The following is a 23,047-nucleotide window of genomic DNA, read 5'->3' as shown; positions in this document are numbered from 1 at the left end:
TTTTATTATTTTTCAAAATATTAATAAAATTTTTCACCGAAATTTTGTTAAAATTACTGTTCTTTATTTGTTCACCCGTGGGCACATTTCGTATACTTACAAAATGCCCTTCGGGCTTCATCGACTATCTTCGATACTAGTCGTGTTTCATTGGATACGTCCATTACAGTTCGTTACCGACCTTCTCTCATGTCGGACAAGCCTCATGTATCTTATTGAATATATTTCAAGTTCATAATATATAATTGAGTTTTATTCACTGGTTCACATCCTCTATCATCAACAGGTTATGGGCCCAGAACGTGAATGTGAAAATAAAGCTCATTAAAAACCGTTTTAGTGCACAATTGTCGTGACGACTGAAAAATACGCGACGCGGCCCTTTGTGAACGACGCTTAGTTTGAAAGTGAAACGTATAAGTCGTGAAAATGAGTGCTATGGTGAATACGCGTATCGAGTCGTTAAATAAAGACAATTATGACACTTGGAAGCTTCAGATGGAAGCTCTCCTGATAAAGAACGACGAGTGGTTATTCGTAAATGGCGATAAAAAGAAACCTGAACCCGTGACTGACGCTGACGGAAGCCCGAACGAAGCATCAGTGAACGCGATAGCAGCGTGGATTGCAGCCGATCAAAAGGCGAAATCCGATCTGATTTTATCAATCAGCCCCCCAGAACTCAAACAGATTAAAAACTGTACAACATCGCGAGACGTTTGGATAAAATTACAATCGATCTACCAATCTTCCGGGCCAGCGAGAAAGGCAACTCTATTAAAACAGCTGATCCTACAAAAAATGGCGGAGGAGGATGATGCGCGCGATCACATTCGACGATTCTTCGACGCCGTCGATAAGCTCGAAGAAATGGAAGTGCAAGTGAACCAAGATCTTTTAACAATTTTACTCCTGTATAGTTTGCCCGCGAGTTATGAGAATTTCAGGTGCGCTATTGAAAGCAGAGACGACTTACCTAAACCCGAAATATTGAAAATAAAAATTCTCGAAGAAAATGACGCGCGCAGAAGTAAAGTTCGCGAAAATACACACGGCGCCATGTACGTAAATAGTTTCAAAGGTAAGGGAAATTTCCGTAAAAATCCTATCAACTCGAACGGACAGAATTATAAAGGTGGGGAACATAAAAAATCCGACAACGCACCGTTTAAATTCAGATGTTCGCGATGCAAAGAGTCGGGGCACAAGGCCAGAGACTGTAAAAATAAGCGTAAAGAAACGGAACACAGTGCCGGAAAAGCTGAAGAACTTTGCTATTTTCATCCAGGAGTTAAAGTGAATACTAGTGCGGAAAAACCATTGTGGTGTTTAGACAGTGGCTGTACGTCACATATGTGCGGAAGTAAAGGTAAATTCGGAAGTTTACAAAGCTCGAGTGTCGATATCGTGAATCTCGCGAATAATGCGTCGACGAAAATTGAAGGAACAGGAACCGTGAAAATCAATCTGTGCGAAAACAATGATTCGAAATCGGTCAAGTTAGAAAATACCTTATACGTGCCGGATTTACGTTCTCACTTAATATCTGTCGGAAAAATAACAGACAATGGCGGCGAAGTTCTTTTTCGTAAGAACGACGCGATAATTTTCGATTCGAGCGGAAATGCTAAAATTTTCGCGAATAGAATTGGTGGACTCTACTACGTGAAGGAACAAAGTGAAACTGCAGCGATTGCGACGGAAACCAAGACAGCTGATCTAAGCACTTGGCATCAGCGGCTGGGTCACCTCAACGAGAGAGACTTAAAGAAAATTATCGCGGAAGAAAAAATCGTGCGCGCCAAAGTTCAAGGCGAAAAATTAGAAGCCTGCGAAACGTGTCTAAAGGGGAAGTTAACCAGCACACCCTTTCCGAAGAAGTCAACTCCAAGTGAAGAACTGTTGCACATAATCCACACGGACATCTGCGGTCCCATGAGGAAAAATTCCCTGGGAGGAGCAAAATATTTTGCAACATTCGTTGACGACAGCACTGGTTGGGGAGAGGTATATTTCCTGAAACAAAAGAGCGACGTGTTACCAGTCTTCAAAAACTTCAAAGCGATGGCCGAAACTCAAACCGGTAAGAAGATAAAATTTGTACAGTCCGACAACGGACGTGAATATTGTAGTCAAGAATTCGATACCTTTTTAGAGTCCTGCGGAATTCAACGAAGGCTAACGGTTGCATATACGCCACAGCAGAATGGAGTGGCGGAGAGGCGAAATCGCACCTTACTCGAAATGGCGAGATGCATGCTGATTCAAGCAAATCTGTCGTCCTGTTTTTGGGCCGAAGCGATCGCCACAGCCAACCACGTTAGAAACCGATGTCCTTCTGCCAGAATCCAAGGCCAAATTCCATTCGAACTTTGGATGGGCGAAAAACCAAATATCTCCTACTTCAGAATATTTGGATGCAGGGCATTCGCACTGGACAAGTCGCCCGGTAAGGGAAAATTCGATGCTCGATCGAAGGAATGTATTTTCGTGGGATATTCCAAGGAAGCCAAGGCCTACCGAGTTTGGATACCAGACGAACGCAAGATCCTGGTTTCCCGTGATGTAGTGTTTCTCAAAGATTTTGGAACAAGTTTAGAGTTCGAAGACTTCATGCCAGCGGATCTCGACACGAAAACAAATATTATAAGAGATACGAAAAAGCAATCACACGAAATGGAAATCTCTCTGACACCCCATCCACAACAAGGGGGAGCCTTGAGAGAGCGCCTTGATGATCCCGAGGAATTTGGAGAAAATCAAGGAGTCCCGGAAAATCCCATCGTCGATGAAAGAGAAGAATTGCCAACCAGGATCGGTCGAGGTCGCCCGAGTCTAATCAGGACAGGAAGAAGAGGAAGGCCAAAAAAGGAATTCCATTATGTCAACGTCGAAAATGTCAATGATGATCAACAACCGGACACCGAAGACGACGAAAACGATACCGAAATAGCCGGCATCACTGCTGAAATTTCCATAAAAAATGCCCTATCCGGCGAGGATGCAGAGCAGTGGAAGCTGGCCATACAAGACGAATATAAATCACTCATCGAGAACGACACATTCGAGGTACATGATCGTCCGAAGGATCACAACGTCATAGGGAACCGCATGGTCCTCAGAAATAAATTCGGTGTTGATGGAGAACTCACGAGAAGAAAGGCAAGACTAGTTGCCAGAGGCTTCAGTCAAAAACCCGGAATCGATTTTAATGAGACCTTCGCGCCCGTAGCTCGATTAACCTCGATAAGGACAGTGATCGCCATAGCTGTGGAACAAGACTTGATGATACATCAACTCGACGTGGCCACTGCCTATTTAAATGGAAGGCTGGACGAAGATATATTCATGACGCTGCCGAACTTCTTCGAGGAGACGCTATCTCGAATACTTAGCTCAAAAACTCTCAAACCCGATCACGAAGAAAAAGTCACGAAGATGCTCCAAGAAATCAAACAAGGAGACAAGGTGTTAAAGATTAAACGCTCACTTTACGGCCTGAAGCAAGCGGGCCGTCAATGGCACAAGAGATTGGATAAAGTTATGAAGAACTTAGGATTAAAACCTCTTGAATCTGATCCTTGCGTGTACATCGCCAAATCAGGGGACGACCTGATGATCATCGTCGTTTACGTGGACGACATGCTGCTATCTACGAACAATTCCAACTGGATGACGAAAATAAAACGAGATCTATCAAGAGAATTTCAAATAACGGATCTAGGTGAGATCAGTCATTGCTTAGGAATGGACTTTGTTCGAGATGGATCCGAAATTCGCATCACGCAGAAGGAGTACATCGAAAACCTGCTGAATCGCTTCGGAATGCAAGACTCCAAGGCTGTTTCAACTCCGTTGGATCCGAGCAACAAATTGATCAAACCAGAAAATATCTCAAAGGAACAAATGGATTTATATCCATATCGCGAACTTATAGGCTCACTCATGTACCTATCTATCGGGACACGCCCGGACATCACGTTCGCCGTAAACTTCTTGAGCCAATTCAATACCTGTTATTCTCAAGATCATTGGGTAGCTGGAAAAAGAATCCTGAGGTACTTAAAAGGAACCATCACCAGCGGAATCAAATTTTCAAAGAAGGGAAAGGAATTGGAAGGCTTCACGGATGCGGATTGGGGGTCATGCTTGGACGATAGACACTCGTACACAGGGTACGCTTTCATCTTAGCCGGAGCAGCCATAAGTTGGGAAGCCAAGAAGCAAAGAACCATTGCATTGTCCACAATGCAGTCGGAGTATATGTCGCTTACCGAAGCTGCAAAAGAAGCGATATACATTCGAAGATTCATGGAAGAAGTCGGTTTTCAATTAAAGGGACCGACGACGATCTACTGCGATAATCAGGCTGCCGATAAACTAGCCAGAAATCCTGTCTTTCACTCTCGCTCGAAGCACATCGACATACGATACCACTTCATCAGATCTGCGTTGAAGGAAGGACATGTGGACATCAAATACATAGCTTCAGAAGAAAACTCCGCCGACGTGCTTACCAAAGGATTGGCAGGGAGCAAACATGCAAATCATCGATCAGGACTAGGAGTCATTCCCATTGAAAGGAAACCTAATGTGCCTCACGTTTGAGGGGGAGTGTTAAAATTACTGTTCTTTATTTGTTCACCCGTGGGCACATTTCGTATACTTACAAAATGCCCTTCGGGCTTCATCGACTATCTTCGATACTAGTCGTGTTTCATTGGATACGTCCATTACAGTTCGTTACCGACCTTCTCTCATGTCGGACAAGCCTCATGTATCTTATTGAATATATTTCAAGTTCATAATATATAATTGAGTTTTATTCACTGGTTCACATCCTCTATCATCAACAAATTTGATTATTTTGAATATAATTCAAATTAAATTTCTCGAAAGAATTCAATTTTTTTTAGTACAATTATTTAAAAAATTTATCGGAGTAATTCAATTATTTTCAAGTCAATTTCAATAAAATTTGTGAAAATGAATTCAATTATTTTTAAATATTTTAATACAATTCTTCGACAAAATTCAATTATTTTCAAAAATTTTGATAAAATTCTTTATGTTCAAATATTTTCAATACAATTTTCATTGAATTCCCCGAAAGAATTCAATTATTTTCTTAAACAATAAAATTTATTCGCAGGGATTCAATTATTTTTAATAATTTTAATTTTAATAAAATTTTTAGATATGCGAATTCAATTATTTTTCAAAAGTTTAATAAAATTCTTTTCGGAAATTCAATTATTTAAAAAAGATTTTGTAAAATTCAATTATTTTTACCAATTATTAAATTAAAATTCTTTGAAAATTAAATTTTTTTAATCTATAGGGGAATATAGTCTAGGTCGGCCACCTTTTTGACTTTTGTTTATAACTTTTTTTTAAAAATGAATTTGGACAATTGAAGTATATGGTTGGAAAGTCCTGTTTAATAGGAACATTTTTTCTGTACAAAGTAAATTGACAGGTTTAAAAATGAAAAAGTTATAAAGATTTAAAAAAAAAAAAATTTGTAGTCCAGGTTGGCCGTTACAGTCAAGGTCGGCCATGTTTAAAATTCAAAGGGCATTAATCGTTAAAAACTAAAATAACATGTTTGGAGTTACGGAAAATTGATTCTTTATTGTTTACAGTTTGTAACTTAATGAAATAACAAAATAATAACAATAAACAATATAAAAAAATAAATATAAATAAAAAAAAGTTTTGCACTAAAATATTAATAAAATTAAATAAAAATATTAATAAGATGATCAATTATATTATGAGTTATACAGAATTGCAGTTTTTGCAAATGAAGTAGCTCGTCCTCAACTTTGCGCATTTTAAACACATAGTGGCCGACCTTGACAGTAAGTAACATTACCGAATTGTTGTAACCATAAAGAAATACGTTTCGGGATTCGATTTTTTACTTTGTCTTCCTTTCAACCATGAGTCCCACAAATTTTCTGCATACTTGCCTTGACGATTCAATTTGTTTTTTATCTTTTATTAATGGTTTTTCACATTATGCACAAAACTTTTTTTGAGCTTTTTTTGTACCGACGTCACAGAAAACACAATTTTCGATTTTCCGAAAATGTAATTGAACAAAAAGTTAGGTTTCACTAAGACAAGCTTCGACAAAAATGCGCGTAGGTGGCGCTAGTGAACTTGACAAAAAAACGCGAGTGGCCTACCTAGACAGTAGGCCAACCTTGACTACATTCCCCTAATAAAATTTTTTTACAAATTCCAAATATGAATTTACAATTCGATTTCACAAAATTTTAATTAATTTATTAAGTCTTATATAAATATTTTTTAAATTTGAATAAATTTATTCAGAAAAATACAATTATTTTCCCAAAATTTTAATAATTAAGTCTTCGTAGAAATTCAATTATTTTCATAAATAACAAAATTCTTTATAACAATTAAATTATTTTTAATACGATTCTAATCAAAATTCTCGAAAGAGTTCAATAATAATTATTTTCAACACAATTTTAATAAAATTTCTCAAAAGAATAGAATTATTTTCAAAAATTTCAAAAAAATTATTCTGTGCAAGAATTCAGTCATCTAGTTTCAGAAATAATAAAATTCTTCGCAGTTATTTAATTATGTTCAAATTTCAATGCAATTTCAATAAAATTCTTCGCAAAAATTCAACTATTTTCAAACATTTTAATAAAATTCTTTATAACAATTCTATCATCTTCTTTACATTTTTAATTTAAATCCTGCAAAGAATTTAATTATTTTCATAAATTTTAATTAAATTATTTGAAAAAATTCAGTTTTTTTTGAAAAATTTTAATATTTTATGCAAGAATTAAATTTTTTTTGTATTAAAAATCATAAAAGTTGCAAAAATTTTTCTAATTAAAATTTTATTTTTAAAAATTAATAAAATCGCTTTTTAACGTTAAATTATGTAAAATAGAATAATTTCTAAATTTTTCTTTCAAAATTAACTTTTTGTTATTTTTTAGTCCTTTTAAAAATTAAATTAGAATTTTATTAATTTTAAATTTAAAAATATTTAAATAAAAGAATTAATTAATTCTTTTGTAATTCTTATTATATTCTTATATTATTATATTAATAATTAATAATAATAATTTTTTACGTATGTAAAAATAGTTTCATTAATTTAAGTTTTTCGATTTTCATTTCCCTCATTGCAGAGAGAAACTCTCATTGTCAGTAATTTCAGAAAAACTTTATTATTAAAAAAATATTTCATTCAATCCTCCAACAAAATTTTTCGGAATATTAAAAAAAATTATATTTCTATTTCAATTGAATTGATTATTAATCAAAAATATGTTTCACTTTTCATAACTAATGGAACAAGAGAATTTTTCAAACAAAAAAAAGGAAATAAAATTCAAACCCATGGCTTTTAATAAATTCACAGCAAAAAATAAATTTTAATGAAAGAAATATATTTCATGGGGAATATATAGTATATCGCGTGTGGATATTGAAAGCAATTTCTTTTTTTTCGCCCCACCGAAAATTCATATTATTATGAGACACTTGATAAGCGGGAGATGATAATTATAATTTTCGTTATTAAGGACAATTTAAATTTTAATGAGTTATTGAGGGTTGTGAAAAAAAATTGTCGTTGAATTTTTTTTTCGTATATAAAAAATACTCTCTAAAAAAATAATAAAAATAAAAAAAAAAAGTGAAAAAAATTATTTGAAATTCCGGAGCTTTTGTGAAAAGAGTAAATTAAATATCAAGAGAGTAGTGCGAAAGCTGGCAATAAATCAATCAACGTCAAGAGAATCTTGAATAAAAGCTGTAAAAAATCGTATGAACTTTTGTAATTTGTTAAAGTTTATTTCGAGCTTTCAAAATTAGTTTTCGCGTTCCTCTCTCGCACACCAACTTCTCTGCTCTACTTTTTCAAGTTTCGCGATACAATAGAAAGTGACGGGGAATTTTTTTCTATTATTGATTTTTCTTTTTTACAAAAATTCCAATAGAACTTTGTATTTTCAATTTTAGCCCAAAAATTCAATTTACTTTTAATTGGATTTTCTTCTAATTTTCAGAATTATATTTTGTAACTTTTCAACAATTGTACAAAAAAAATGTTTTAATTAAATTTTTTTTAAGCTGAAAAATTAATTTAAAAAATTTTTTTGAAGCTAAATGAAAGAATTTTTTAATTAAAATTAAGTCAATATATTTACACATTTTTTATATATTTATATTTTCAATTATTTATTTATTTTTTATATTTATTTTCTATTTATTTTTTATTTTTTTTTTATTTTTATTTATTTTTTTTATTTATTTTTGTATTATTTATTTTTGTACTAATATTTATTTTTACATTAATATTCATTTTTATAAAATAATAAAAATATTTTTTGGTAATTTAAAAAAGTTTCGAACATATATTTACCTTTCGCGAAAATTTAAAATTAAAACTTTTTTAGTTTCGCAAAAACATATGGAATGGAAATAAAAATGTTCAAAGAGAAAAATTGTACGTTGAGAGAATGAAAAAATTCATCTTTTAGCTTCAGGCTCTGAAACAGAAATTGTTTTTCCTTTATTTTTGTTAAACTATTTTTTTTTGTCTTTAAAATATTTTATTCCACTATTGTCTTAATTGTCATTTTAAATTTAAAAATTCCATCTTTTGAATTTTTTATTTTTCATTCTATTTATTTACTTTTACTCCCTTGTTATAATAGAGAAAAAAAAGAAAAAAGAAAACTTTTTCATTTAGAGTAGAAAATGTATTTTTATACACACATTGTGAATTTTATGATCGATAAATTATATATAAACTTGAAAGAATAAGAAATAGAAGTCTAATAAAAAAACAGAAATTTAATTCCACTGGAATAAAATATAAAAACACAACAATAATGCTAATATTTCTGTATTTTTAGTTTTTATAATAAAAATAAATAATTTTGCGTAAAACTAAAAGAATTAATAATAGGAAATAAAAATAAATATTTTAATTTTAATAAATAATTTGAAATAAATAATAAATTGTTAATTATACGATTTATACGAATTATACCAAATTTTGATAATTTTAATTAATATTTCATTAAAATTGATTTACTGATCGAAATTTCCATTTTAAAAATAGAAAATAATTTTTTGTATTTCAATTTCAATAGTTTTTATTTCATTTCAATCGAGCAGAAAATTTAAGATAACAATATTGATACTAAACAATATTGTATGATATTATTTAAATTAGTATAAGATATAATAGATAAGATAGATTTACTATCTTTTGTTTACTTATAAAGCATATTTGCTTTAATGTTGATAAGAAAATACAAAAACAAAGAAACTAAATAAAATATGTCAAGAATGGTAAATAGCCTTCTGTGCAATAAAAATTTTATATTTTAATTTTGATTTCACATTTTTCATGAAAGAAACTCGAAATCATCAAGTGAAGATGATTTTTATTCATTAAATTAATTATTTAATTATTTCGAGAATTTAGTTAAAAAATTTCTAAAATTTAGAATTTAGTAATTTAGTAATAAAAAAAAATACATTTGAATATTTATTTTTCTTTATTGAAAGTACTCTTGGCGAGCAATTTTTTTTTTTTGTTATGTTACAAAATTAATTTTGTTTTGATAATTAACCAGAAATATATTTTGTAACTTGCATTCATTTCAATAAATTAAGCTCTGTTTGAAAATGAGGACAGACGGTGTTTTTTCTTTTCTTTTTTTTATATTTATTTGTGATTTTAATAAGTGAGTAATATTGTTAGTAATAACTAACAGTGAAATTCATAATGAACTTTTGATTAATTACGAATATGAAATACAATTATTAATCAGCCATTAGCTAATTGCAATTCTACTCTACGTCACTGTACCCAATTCTGTTGGGAATTCTTGGCAGAAGAGCCTATTTAATTTTACACATTAAATTCCAGTCTGCATTGAAATTGAGAAATTTTTCCACTCTTTTCTTCATTATATTTCAATGAATCAAAATTTTTTCACTATTCTTTGTATTTTAATATTAGTAAATATTCATTTCTTCCTTCCTTCATATATCTTTCTTATTTTTTTTCTTCATTCGTTATTTTCTTTTTCCGGTTATTTTTTTTAATGTTTCTCAAAAAATTATGTTTAACTATTCACATAATATAATTTTAAAGTAATAAATTTAATAATAAATAATTTATTCTTTTTTTGGTGAGTTTATTTATTGATTATAAATTTTTAATAATTGTTAAGTAACGACTTAACAATTATTAAAAATTTATAATTAATAAATAAACTTAACAATAATTTAAAAATTATAATTCTTGTAAAGAATTTTATTAAAATTTTTGAAAATAATTGAATTATTTTAAAGAATTTTATGGAAATTTTTGAAAGTAATTGAATTGTTTTGAAAAATTTTTTGGAAATTTTTTATAATTAAATTGTTTGGAAGCATTTTATGAAAATTTAAAAAAAATAATTAAATGCATTCGAAGAATCTAATTGAAATTGCATTGAAAATAATTCAATTCTTTCGATAAATGCTATTAAAATTAAAAGTCAAAACAATTGAATTTCTCTAAAAAAAAAATGTTATTATTTATTTGAAAAATAACATTTTTTGCGAAGAATTTTATTATTTATAAAAATAAATGAATTCTTTCAAGAAATTATATTAGAATTCTCTTCAAAATAATCAAATTCTGGCAAAGAATTTTTTTTATACATGCGAAAATAATTTAATTTCTACGCGGAAATATATTAAAATATTATATAGAAAATAATTGAATTCCTTTGAAGAATTTTAATATTTACAAAAAGAAATGAATTTCTGCGCGGAAATAAATTTTTATATAAAAAATAATTGAATTATTCTGAAGAATTTTAATATTTACAAAAAGAATTTTATTGAACTTCTTTTCGAAATAATGAAATTTTCCTGTGAAAATTTTTAATATTTACAAAAATAATTGAATTTTTTCAAAAAATTTAATTAAAACCATATTGAAAATAATTGAATCGTTGCAAAGAATTTTATTATTTACAAAAATAATTGAATTCTTGCAAAGGTTCATTTTAAATAATTAAATTCTTTTGAGAAAATTTATCAAACTTTCTTTTCAAAATAATTGAATTCCTATGAAAAATTTTAATATTTATAAAAAAATTGAATTCTTTCAAGAAATTTTATTAAAATTGAATTGTAAATAATTGAATCTTTTTGCAAAGAATTTCATTATTTACAAAAATAATTGAATTCTTGTGAAGAATTTTATTAATACTTTTAAAAATAATTGAATTTTTTCGAGAAATTTTTATATTTATTAAATAATTGAATTTCTATGAAGAATTTTATTATTTATTAAAATAATTGAATTTCTGTTATGAATTTTTAAAAAAAAATTTGTAATAATTGAAATCTTTCGAAAAATTATTTTAACATTGTAGCGAATAATAATTGAATTCTGCGATGATTTTTATTAAAATTCAAAGTAATTGAATTTATAAAATTTTAATGAAAACTAATTAAATTTTGACGAAACATTTTATTATAATAAATGTATTTTAAACTTTTCATTTATTTTATTAAAAGAAAGTTAAATAATAAATAAAATTTAAATAAATACGACAGAATTAAAATTGTTCTTAAGAATTTTATACCTAAAACTTTTTCGACCTTTTTCGATTTATTTTCAAACATTGAGACTTTTTCGACTTTCCTTTCAAATATTGCAACAAAATAAGCATTTATTTTTAGTATAAATTGCAAATTATTTCGATTTTTCTAGTGTGAAAAATAACTACCTATAGACAAATCTTTTGAAATTTTTAGAATTTTTTTCATTTATAAAAAAATTTTTTTTTTTTTATAAAAAATTTTTTCACTATTTTCAATATTTTCAAAAATATAATTCCGAAAATTTAAACATTTAAATAATACAAACATTAAAATTTTTCAGAATTATTTTCAACATTTTGAAGAAAACAATCATTGTGGAAATTTTTATTAGAAATTCTTCAAAAAAATACTTAGTTTTTTTTTAAATTTTACAAAAATTCTTTTTAAGAAATTCAATTATTTAAAAAAAAAAATTAAATTAGAATATTTTTGAAAAATTAATTCTTAGAATTGTTTTATAACAATTTTTTAAAATTGACTTATCTTTGAAGAAAGTAAATTAACTTTTTTTTAAATTTGCTTCTTTAGATTCTTATTAAAATTTCGGAAAAATCTTGTTTATATTTATAATTAAAATTTTTCTAAAATTAAATTATTTATTTTATATTTTTCAAAAATTCAATTATTTTAAAAAGATTTTGTCAAATTTCAGTTATTTTTTAACAATTTTACCAAAATTCAATTGTTTTTAAAAAAAATTTATCAAATTTCAATTATTTTTCAAAGATTTTACTATTTAAAAAAATAATTGAATTCTTTCGAAGGATTTATTAAAAATTTTTTAAATAATTGAATTTTTGCAAAAAATTTTACATTTTTTTAAAAATAATTGAATTTTTTTGAAAAATGTTATTATTTATGAAAATAATTGAATTTTTGCGAAGAGTTTTATTAACATTTTTTAAATTAATAAACAAGAAGATAAATTTTTTGTTGCAACATCACTGAATTAAATAAACGACTTTTTCGATATTTTTTTGTATTTTTAATCGACTAAAGCGACTTTTTTTGTGTCTTAAAGTCGATCGCGAGGCTTGTGATTGAAAATAATTTAACTCACTTTTTTTCCTCTCATTTTTTCTTGCTGGAAAATATTTTTTTTCCCTCCATTCCACGTGTTGTTACCTCTTGAAAGTAATTTTTTTTTCCTGATGAAAAATCGTTTTGGTCCTTCGTCTTTGAAAATATTTTTCCTCTAAAAGCACGTTTCTCTCTTGTAATTTTTCCTCTTGAAAAAACATTCCCCTGAAAAATTATTTTCATTTAAAAAATAGAATTTAAAAAATAGAGTTTAAAAAATAGAATTTCATAAATAGAATTAAAAAAATAGAATTAAAAAAATAGAATTAAAAAAATAGATTTTTACAAATAGAATTAAAAAAATAGATTTTACAAATAGAATTTAAAAAATAGATTTTTACAAATAGAAATTTTTTTTAAAAACATTTTTCTCGTAATCTCACTGGAAAAAAGGAAATATCTTTATTATCAATCACAGAATAGAGCAAAAAAAAAAACTATATAAAACGAGAGAGAGAAACAGTTTAAAAATTTGAAAGAAAGATCTTGAAGAAAAAAGTTTAGTGTTAACAGTCGGGGAAAAAGTAGAATTGCGGGCTGAAAAGCCATAGCTTCTTGAGGAGAGAGAAAAAAAGGAATGTCCTTCTTTAAAAAAAGAAAAAGATAAAGAAATGACACTGCACGCCTCAGAGAGAAAAAAAAGGGGGCGGCTAAAGATGTGTGGCAAGCGACTCGATGTTCACGTGACATAAAAGTCAGAAAGACATTTCAAAGACTTCCCTTCTTCTCTTCTTCTTCTGCCTTCAGTGATTCTACGAATCTTCTCCAAAAAGAAGATTCTTTTTCCCCTCTATAATTTTTTTTTTTTTTTTTTTTTGTCAATTTCAAACCATGTGAGTTTAAGATTGAGTTCTCATTTCGAAATTCCTGGCCCCTATGGTATATTATAGTTATAATAGCAAGGTGTAAAAGGGACAATTTTCAAAAAAGCCCAACAAGTGTATAGTATAAAGATGAATAGTTTTGGAAACTTTTGTAAATATTTCCCCTATTGCGAAAGAATTTTCTTTTTTTTGTTATATTTAAAAAAAAAGAAATGCAAAAAAAACATCACATTATTTATATTAATAGGTGGAAGTTTGCACATAAACCAGTTCGTGACTTGTTTCACAAAGTTAGAACTGTCCATAAATAGAAAAGTTTCCTTAGAGACTTGTAAATCGGCTCATGTAAAAGTTACAGGTTCCTCTCTACGAGTTTTGTTCCTTCGAGTCGATTACGAATTGCAAATGACAATAAAAAAGAATTAAATAAAAAAAAATTGATGTTTACTTCTTGGAGCATTTTTTTTTTATCTTTGGCAAATAACTGACTTATTTAATAAAAAAAAACGTACGTACTTTTTTGACTCAAAAGGGAAAAATTTCTCAATAATAATTCAGAAATTTTTCCCTCCACAAAAATTTGAAAAAGCGCAAATTCTTCTTCTTTAATTAAAAACTGGCTTTTTTTAATTTAAAAATTTTTTCTGTTTAAATATTTTCAAAAATTGAAAAGCTGAATATTTAAAAATAGGATTGCCACATGGCATGGAAATCGGAAAGCTCAGGAAAAATGTCAACGAATTTTATCAAAAATACTGGAAAAATGGCAAACTTCTATAGAATTAGTATAAAATTTGTGATCCACAAGTTTTGAACGTTGAAATGAACGAAATATTTTTTATTCAAAATATTTTCATAAATTACTAATTGCAATTAAAGTTGAGCTTAAATTTTACATTTAGAAACTTTATAATTAATTTATCTTTATTGTTAAATAAAATTATTGTAATAAGCATTTATTTTGAAGAAGAAATAAATTAATATTGTTCATGTGAACGTTCAGAATTTTAGGATCATTAAAATATTTGTTTTTTGAAATAAAAGTAAAATATTTTCAAAAATATTTATGTTCCGAAAGTTTGGAACGTTCAAATGAATGACGATATTTTTTTTCTACTTTTTCCGATTTGTATTTTTTTAAAATAAATTTTTAATAAATTTGGCATTAAAAAAAATGATTTTTAGATTAAAAAAATTAATTCTCCACTAAGTAAATAAATATTCAACTTGTATTATTTTTAATTTTATTATTATTAATTTATTATTAATTATTTATTATTAATTATTATTATTTATTATTTATTATTAATTAAAAGATTTGAAGATAAAAACCTTTCGTTCATTTGAACGTTTAAAAACTTATTTCCTAAAATTTTGAATTTTTTTGAACGTTAAAAATTTAAAATGACCAAAAAATTTTTTTTTTTATCATTTTAACGTTCGTAATTTTAGGAAAATAAATATTTTTAAAATACATAAAAACCTTCAATAATTTCTCTCCTTGAAATTTTTTCCACCTTTAAACCTTTTAAAACCTTTTTTTCACCTTTTCGCAATGGATTTTAAAACGATTCCTTAAACTTTTCTTATTTCTGTAAATAATTGAACTTATTTTAAATAATTAGTAATAAAACTTATTTTTATTTCATTGGCGTGTTTTTCAACTTTGGCTAATAACTGACTGGAAATTAAAAAAAATTAATTAATTTAGAAGTAAAGGAAAAAAAATTGTAAATTGACTTTATTCTTAAAGCTAATTAATAAATTAATTAGTTTTTAATTATTTACTTAATTTAATTAAAATTCAAGAAGAGATTAGGTTTTTTGTTTAATTTTAAATTAATTGCGCTATTTTTTTTTATATACAGTTAGTTATTAGCCGCAAATTTAAAAAATACGCCAAAAAAATAAGTATAAGTTTTATTATCAATTTTTTTAAATAAATTTAATTATATTTACAGAAGGAAGAAAAATTTAAGGCATTGTTTTAAAATATTCATTATTACGATTAATTTTTAACTAATTAATTTAATAATTATTAACATTAAAAATTAACTTTAAAAATATTTTAATTAATAAAAGTTCCAATAATTTTCAAAAAAAAAAAAATTGAATTTCAGTAGATTTTAAACTAAAATTCTTAAAAATTTTAATTGCTGTAAAGAAAGTGAATAATAAAATATTTATTTTAAAAGGCACTCCAATTTTATAAAAAATTTTATTTTGCCAAAATTGTCTTTTTACGAATCTTTTATTTAATTTCTAAAGATAGTTAAATTTTTAACAGATTTTTGTTAAAAAATTTATCAAATTAATTGAAATTATGTGAAATGTTATTTAAAATAGTACAATTTGTTAAAAAATTGTATTAGAGATTTAAAAACAAAACAGATATAACTAAAAATTTGTTGTTAATTTGTTAATTTGTAAAATATATAAATAACATTTTTTTTGTAATTTAAAATTTTGGAAAATTTTATTAGAACTACTGGAAAAGTAGGTTTTAAAAAATTTTTATTCCATTTTCTTTAAAGATCATTGAATTTCCATAAAAACAAATAATTGAAATTCTTTTTTTAAATTTAAAAACAAATTTTATTTTTCACCATTTTCATTTTTTGCCGAAGTTTCGAAAAATTTTCTTTGAAATTCTGAAAAATTAGGTTTTCAAAATATATGTACTTTAATTCTATTTTTTTTCAAGAAAATTGAATTTTCATGAACGAGTAATTGGAATTTTTTAAAATAATTGAAATTTTCTAAACTATTTTGTTAAAATTTTTTAAATTTGATAGAGGCCAGTTTGTCGCAGTAATTAATTTTACTTTTTGCTATTTTAATTTTTTTTTTTAGTTTCGAAAAGTTTTATTCGAAATTCTGAAAAATAGGTTTTTAAAAAACTTTAATTCTATTTCCTTTACGGATAATTGAATATTCATAAACAATTAATTGAAATTGTTTGAAATAATTGCAATTTTCTAAAATTCTATTGAAAATAATTAAAATTCTCTAAAATTCTATTGAAAATAATTGAATTTTATTGAAATTCTCTAAAATTCTTTTAAAGATAATTGAATTTTATTGAAAGTAAATGACATTCTCAAAAATTCTATTAAAAATAATAATCGACTTTTTTTTAAACAATTTAATTGAAAATTTTGAAAATAACCGAATTTTATTTGTCCATTTACTTTGTACTATTTCAATATTTTTTTAATTTTCAAAAAGGTTTATTCGAAATTCTGTAAAGAAGGTTTTTAAAATACTTGAATTCTATTTCCTTTAAGAATAATTGAATATTTATTACAATTAATTGAAAGTTTTTGAAATAATTGCAATTTTTTAAAATTCTATTGAAAATAATTGAAATTCTATAAAATTCTATTAAAAATAATTGAATTTTATTGAGAATATTTGAAATTCTTTAAAATTCTATAAAAAATAATTGGATTTTACAGAAAATAATTGAAATTCTCTAAAATTTTATTAAAAATAATTGAATTTTATAGAAAATAATTGAAATTCTCTAAAATTCTATTAATAGTAATGGAATTTTATTTAAAATAATTGAAATTCTCTAAAATTCTATTAAAAATAATTGAATTTTATGGAAAAAAATTGAAATTCTCAAAAATTCTAATAAAAGTAATTAAATTTCGTAGAAAATAATTGAAATTCTCTAAAATTCTAAAAAAATAATTTAATTTTATGGAAAATAATTGAAATTCTCAAAAATCCTAATAAAAGTAATTGAATTTCGTAGAAAATAATTGAAATTCTCTAAAATTCTATAAAAATAATTGAATTTTATAGAAAATAATTGAAATGCTCAAAAATTCTATTACATTTAATTGAATTTTATTGAAAATAATTGAAATTTTCTAAAATTCTAATAAAGATCATTGAATTTTATAAAAAATACTATAAATTCTCTAAAATCCTTTTAAAAATAAATAAATAATTGTATTTTATAGAAAATAATTGAAATTCACAAAAAATTCTATTAAAAATAATAATCGAATTTTTTTAAAACCAATTTTATTGAAAATTTTGAAAATAACCGAATTAAATTATTTGCCAAAGTAACTAATATTATTTTTAACTATTTTAATATTTTTTGCAGCTTATCAGAAAGAAAATCAAAATTCTAATCAGGGAGAAACAAAATCATATTATCATTATATTTTTGTGGCAACCTACGTAACTTTTTTTTGACTCAAAAAAGAAAAGAAAAGAAAAAATTCTGAATTATTCTGAACAAAAATTTGAAAACCTCCTTGATTAGAGGATTTTATATTTGCTAAAGTATTATTATTTTTTATAAGACCCTAGACAGATGGGCTCATTGGGATTTACGAGTTGCACTATATACTGTTAGAAAAAAAAAAGAAAAAGAAAAAAAAAGATAGTGCACTCAACAAGCGAGACGGTAACATTTCTCTTGCCTCGTACAAATGCCCCCTCCACATATCGATTGCATTCTCTCTCTTTTCCTCTCTTCGATGTTTCTCTCTTTTTCTCTCTTGCGTTTCTCTCTTCTTTTCTATCTTGCGTTTCTCTCTTTTTCTCTCTCTTGCGCTTCACTCCTTTTCTCCCCCTTTCTTTCTCTCCTGCGTTTCTCTCTTTTTCTCTCTTTTTTCCTTCTGTATTTTCTCTATTTTCTCTCTTACTCTCCCTATAGTTCTCCCTTTTTTCCTCCTCTTGCCCTTCGAGCTCTTCTCTTCAACCAACAGAACTCTTTCTGTCCATTCATCCATTGTCATAGCGTCAATGCAAGCGTGTGGTGGGAGGAAGGGAGTCACTCACACCCCTTTGCCACCCACATCACAGAGTAGAACCTGAGGCGAGAGAGAAAGATAGATATATATATATATATATAAATGAAAAAAAAAAAAAAATTAAAGGAGAAAAAAAAACACAAACTCCTCGGCAACGTGGCGAGCTCGAGCAGCGTAAAATCTGAAAAAGCGAGAGCCAGAGAAGGAAAAGCAGTCCAGAAGTCAGGGTTGTGACAGGAAACCCCACAGAAGGAGGAATACACATCGAGGGGTCGTCTTTCTCTCAGTGGGGACCGTTTGGGAAAATTCTCATGCAAATCCCGCTTAGAAACAGTCGCTTCACTTTTTCCTGTTTAGAAAATTTTTAGATTTTTAGAATTATATTCCCGAATTTTTTTTTTCTGTACTTCCTGAAAAAAAAATTTTTTCCTATTAGTTTTTTTTGAAATTTTATTACTTTTGTTTTGTAAATTTAAATTTTTTAATTTAAATAATAGAAAAAAATTTCGAACAGGAAATGAAAATTATATTTCAAAAAATAAAATTAAATTAGTTATGCTCCACTTTTGCATCTAAAAAAAGAAAGAAAATAACAAAATTTCTTTCCTAATCAAAAATTTAAATTTTTCCACTCAATTTTTGTCAGTGAAAAAAAAACAAGTCTTTTCTATTTCCTTTTTTTCTTCTAAAGTGAATATTATATTTTTAAAAATTTGAATATAATTTCAGGGTGGCCACATGTCGGTAAAGTTAGGGAAATGTCAGGAAAAAAAATTGTTTATCAGGGAAATTAAGAAAATTGAGAACTTTTTCGACTTTTCTTACAAACATTCCAACAAAATACAACAATTTTTAGTAAAAAGGTTAAACTTATTTTGTTTTTGAATCATTTTTTAAATAATTAAATTTTTCAAATATATATCTATAATAAAAATCTATTTTGAATAGTTGAAATTTTGTAAAATTTAATTGAAAATAATTAATTTATTTCCAGTATTTTGTTACAATTTTTAAAAATCAATTTTCGAAGAATTTTAATTGAAAATTTTGAAAATAATTGAAATATCAACAATTTTGATGAAAACTCTTTAAAGGTAAATTTAAAAATGAAAATTAATGAAAATTAGTTTCTAATTTTTTAAAATTCAATATTTTCAGTATTTTCAATTACATATTTCCAAAAATTCAAATAAGTACAAAAAAACTTTAAAAATTTTTTAGAATTATTTTTAACATTTTGGAGAAAACAATCATGCTTAAAATTTTTAACTAAAATTCAACAAAAAATTTATTAGTCTTTTTAAATTATACAAAAATTCTTTTTAAAGATTCAATTATTTTCGAACAATGTAAATAAAAATTTATGAAAATTTACTTTTTGGACTTATTAAAATTTTTGAGAAATCGTGGTCCTGTTTATAATTAAAATTCTTCAAAAATTTGATCATTTTTATTTATATTTTTCAAAAATTCAATTATTTTTAAAAGATTTTACCAATTTTTAATTGTTTGGATATTTTTCAAAATTGGAAAAACTATGATAAAAATATTTCGTATCTTTTTCCTTTTATAACTTTCCTTTTATCCAAATAAAAAATTCAAGAATAAAAAATAGTCAGAAAATTTAGATTTTTCAAAATTCAAAACAATCGAAAAAGGAAAAAATGAAAGTATTTTATTTATTTCTTAAAAATGCCTTATTTCTTTTTTTTCTTTTAGTTATTGGACACTATTTGAATTGAAAATTGCATTTCGACAATTGAAAATTAAGTTTCATTATACAAAAAAAATATTTTTTATCTTAAAAAAAAGGAAAAGAAAATACATAATAAAAAAATTTCTAATTAGAAAATTTAGATTTTTGAATTTTTTACAATTTTTACAATGTTTACAATTTTACTTTTATTTTAGTTTTCTTGAAAATTTTGTCATTTTTGTCATAAAAATTTATACCTATCAATTTTACAATAAAAAAGTAAGTCTGAAAATTTAATTTACATTCAAAAAGTGTTGCCTTCCTTTCTTTCTTTTAATTCTTCTTGAAACTTATCATAAAATGTTAAGAAATGAAAATTACATTTTCAAAAGGAAAGAAAGAAAAAAAATTAAAAATGTAAATTTAAAAAATGTTAAATGTAAAAAAAGTTTCATAATCAAAATATTTAGATTTAACAATCAATTTTTAGAAAGGAAAAAAGAATCGAAACTTTAATTCATATAAAATGTTACGTAACTTTTTCCTTTCTCTTGTTTCAAAATTTTATTAAATGAAAATTTCATCTCGAAAATTTGAAATTGGATTTAAATTACAAAAAAAAAAAATGCTTTTGCTATGAGACTGAAAATGCGAAAATTTTTAATTCCAGTTGAATGAATATAAAAATTTTCAATTCAACAGTTTTATAATTAAAATTAATTAAATAAAACGGTTTAATAATAATTATTGAAGAAGAATTACCTCTGTTTTTTATACCTTTTTCGTTGCAAATTGTATTAAATCCGCAAAAATAGTTTTCCAACAATTGAACATTTGTTGCAGGAATTTTTTTTGTGAAAATTTTCTTTTAATGAAAATTTCTTTCTTCGACGTGATTTTTTTCTGCAGTTTTGTGCAATTTTAGTTTCAATATCAGTCAGAATTTTAATAGAGGCGGTAAATCCAATTAATAATTCCAAATATTATTTCCAAAGAAATCTAAATAAATAATCGTAAAGAATTGCAAATAAAATTCGCCAAGAATTGCAAATAAAATTCGTCAAGAATTGCAAATAAAATTCGCCAAGAATTGCAAATAAAAATCGTAAAGAATTCTAAATTATATTCGTGAATAATTTCAAATAATAATCGTGAAGAATTCCATAAATAATAATCGTGAAAAATTCCAATAATCGTGAAGAAGTCCAAATAATATTCGTGAAGAATTCCAAATCATAATTCAAATTCCAAATAATTTTAAAGTAATCCAAAAAAATCCAGAGAATTCCAAAGAAAATTTCAATTAATCGCAGCTGCAATATCGATATGATAGTTTTTTTATCCATTCAAAATTTGACAAAAATGGTAGTTTTCAGTAATAACTGTTTTTCAAATAATAATTTCAATCAATGATGTAAAGAATTCCAAAAAAATGATAGTCGAAGCCATGGGAATAACTGCACAATATTTTCCATCATTAATAAACAATATAATTCTCAATTATATGTTAATTTAATTTTAATATTTTTTAATTAATTCTCTGTTAATTAATTTAAATCCCAGTGGTTCCAAATCCTACCAATAAAAAATCCAAAACTCGTCATTTTCCAAACAATTGTAATCACAAGTCCACAGAAAATATTAATCCAGAAAATTTCGTTCCTCATTCTTTGAAATAATTTTCCTTTTCTCACTTCCTCCTTCATATATATTATTCACTCGACAAAAAATCTAACTGTCTTTTTCGTTTTCTTTTCAGATTCCATTAAATCCGGTGTCGCAGATGATCTCATAATCAGCACGTTGTTTTTTGAAAGAGATGACGACCATACCGTCATCATTTCCTCGTGATGATCTAAAAGAAAAAAAAAGCAAACGGAAAAATAAGAAGAAGAACGAACTGTTATTTTTTTGAGAAAAAAAATGGAAGAACCAGGGGTCAAGAAAATTTAGCACGTGGTATTTTCAAAATATTTAGGGACTAAAATCGAAACCGAAAAAATATTTTTCAGTTTATATACAGTCTTCAAATTCAAAATGTTATTTTGAAATCAAATTTTTGGAAATAAAAATTACAAATACTTTTTTTTGTAATAAATTCTCATCTACGCTTTTATCTATACGAAAAGAAATTGTAAAATTTTGTTTAGAAAATTATTCTCAACTTGTTCAGGAAGCAATTCCCAAAAAAAACAACTTCTGTACAAATCACTTTCTAATCGAAAATTCCTTTTTTATATATATATTAATAAAATTAGTGAAAGAAACAATTTGTTCATAATGTAAAATTGTAAAGCGTTTAAATTTTTAAATTTTTTGCTATTCTAAACTTTAATTCTAAAAAAAAAATTTTCGACTTACTTTTTAATCAAATTCCTTTTTTTAAATTACATAACACAAAAAAAAAAAATTAGAAATCAATTAATTTGCGAATATTTTTGTAAATACGAAATTTTTCGAGATGTTTTATGAAACTTCTCAAAGTGTGCAGAAATGCTTCATTGTAAATAATAAGAAAATCTGCATTTTTGCCTCTTTTTTATTATTATTATTATTATTATTATTAAAAAAATGAGAAGTTTTTTTTTTCTCTACTGTTTCTTAATCATAAGCATTATCTGTATTTTTGTTAAAAGTGCTTGCTTCAATAAAAATGCATTGCACACCGAATTCCGTTCTCTTTTATTTATTAAAAAAAAAAAGAATAATATTTTTTTAGAAAACAAAAAGAAATTCTTTTCTCTCTTTCTCTATGGTGGAAAAAAAACATTTCACCAGCCTTTTGGAAATAAAAAAAAATTCTTATATTTATAACACAATGAACGTTTACGAAAGTGTCTTCCGGCCTTTTTTCCATCAGACTATAAATATTTTACAGTGTGTAATCGCTTATTTTGTAATATCCTGCGCATTAATATATCAATAATGAGAAAAAACCCACGCTACCATCCTCCTACCAGTATAAATATGTACAGTGAATGCAAAAA

The 23,047-nt window shown here is 25.6% G+C and overlaps 1 protein-coding gene across 1 annotated transcript in view; it reads left to right on the top strand.

Annotated features, from left to right (window-relative positions):
* Nucleotides 1-21,975, top strand: part of LOC122500319 (F-box/LRR-repeat protein 14) — a 54,859-nt gene extending 32,884 nt beyond the window's left edge. Inside the window, exon 4 of the mRNA XM_043609199.1 lies at nucleotides 21,820-21,975. The gene's annotated coding sequence lies outside the window, so the exon portion shown is untranslated. The remainder of the gene's footprint in view (nucleotides 1-21,819) is intronic.
* The last annotated feature ends 1,072 nt before the right edge of the window (nucleotides 21,976-23,047 follow it).

Source organism: Leptopilina heterotoma, unplaced genomic scaffold, assembly GCF_015476425.1.
Source record: "Leptopilina heterotoma isolate Lh14 unplaced genomic scaffold, ASM1547642v1 Lhet_183, whole genome shotgun sequence".
NCBI classification, from domain to species: domain Eukaryota; kingdom Metazoa; phylum Arthropoda; class Insecta; order Hymenoptera; family Figitidae; genus Leptopilina; species Leptopilina heterotoma.
The sequence above is the reverse complement of the archived record's forward strand: the minus strand, read 5'-3'. Positions and strand labels throughout refer to the sequence as shown.